The sequence below is a fragment of the Echinops telfairi genome, unplaced genomic scaffold (genome assembly GCF_000313985.2).
Source record: "Echinops telfairi isolate 266 unplaced genomic scaffold, ASM31398v2 ScPeMD7_3533;HRSCAF=4204_1, whole genome shotgun sequence".
NCBI classification, from domain to species: Eukaryota; Metazoa; Chordata; class Mammalia; order Afrosoricida; family Tenrecidae; genus Echinops; species Echinops telfairi.
Genome location: NW_022107432.1, coordinates 5689262 through 5690268, shown reverse-complemented (window position 1 = coordinate 5690268; position 1007 = coordinate 5689262). Strand labels below are relative to the sequence as shown.

General features: G+C 46.7%; 1 pseudogene; it reads left to right on the top strand.

The window, feature by feature from the left end:
• The first annotated feature begins 114 nt into the window (after positions 1–114).
• On the top strand, positions 115–776 carry LOC101653708 (annotated as a pseudogene).
• The last annotated feature ends 231 nt before the right edge of the window (positions 777–1007 follow it).

Genomic DNA, 1007 nt, shown 5'->3' with positions numbered 1-1007 from the left:
GGTGTGTGTGTGTGTGTGTGTGTGTGTGTGTGTGTGTGTGTGTGTGTGTAAGGTGTTCTCCCCAGCTAAAGGTTCCTCAGAGAAAATTATAATATCTGCATCCCCCAGCTCACCATGGCGGATGAAGTTGATCTCAGGACTGGTGATGTCGGGCTTCCGGCATTCACTCCGCGCTGCGCGAAAACGGCTTCCTGGTGCTCAAAGACGGCCATGCAAAATAGTGGTCGATGCCAGCTTCCCAAACTGGAAAGCGCGGTCGTGCCTAGGTTCGCCTTGTTGCAGTGGAGATTTACACGGACAAAAGGTATGCCGCTATTCGCCCTTCTAACTCACAACATGGACGTTCTTCATCTTAAAAGAGATTACTATTATCACCTGATAGGCATTCACGATGGTAACCTTTCCCTGCTGACAGAAACTGGGGAAGTTCTGAGGATCTTAAACGGCCAGACGGGAACTAGGGAAAGAAACAGGAGGAAAATACAATACAGGTGAAGAGGCACAAGGTGCCTCTCATATGCGCAATGAGTGAGAAATATGCTGTCGTCGTAAAACCCTGCAAACAAACGGAATCATCAGGTGTGAGCCAAACGTTCGGGGTTGGAGCAACTGCATATCTAAAGTGGGATTCTAAGGTGTCCCCTTCATCATCAACCTCCTTTCTTTTTCCTGCTTTTGAAATTGCGCTAGTTTTCCAAGGCGATTGGCAATTTAAAGAAAGCATCAAGAAGTATAATTCTTTTGGTTCTGTTGTTGAATTTTGCAGGGGCCGCTAACATTTCTGTGCTTTCCAGTGTGTGAGTCCAAGAGAAAGTAAGGTCACCTTACCAGACGTACTTCCTCTGAGCAGATCATGCCTGAACTGTGGTTCATGACAAATAAACCAGGGGTCAGATCAAACAAGGTAGTGGTATTGGAGGACCATGTACAAGTTGAATGGTTCTGCAGGAACGAGATGTTCTCACAGAACAGGGCTATGAAATGGAGTGATCGCATTTTCACTCAGT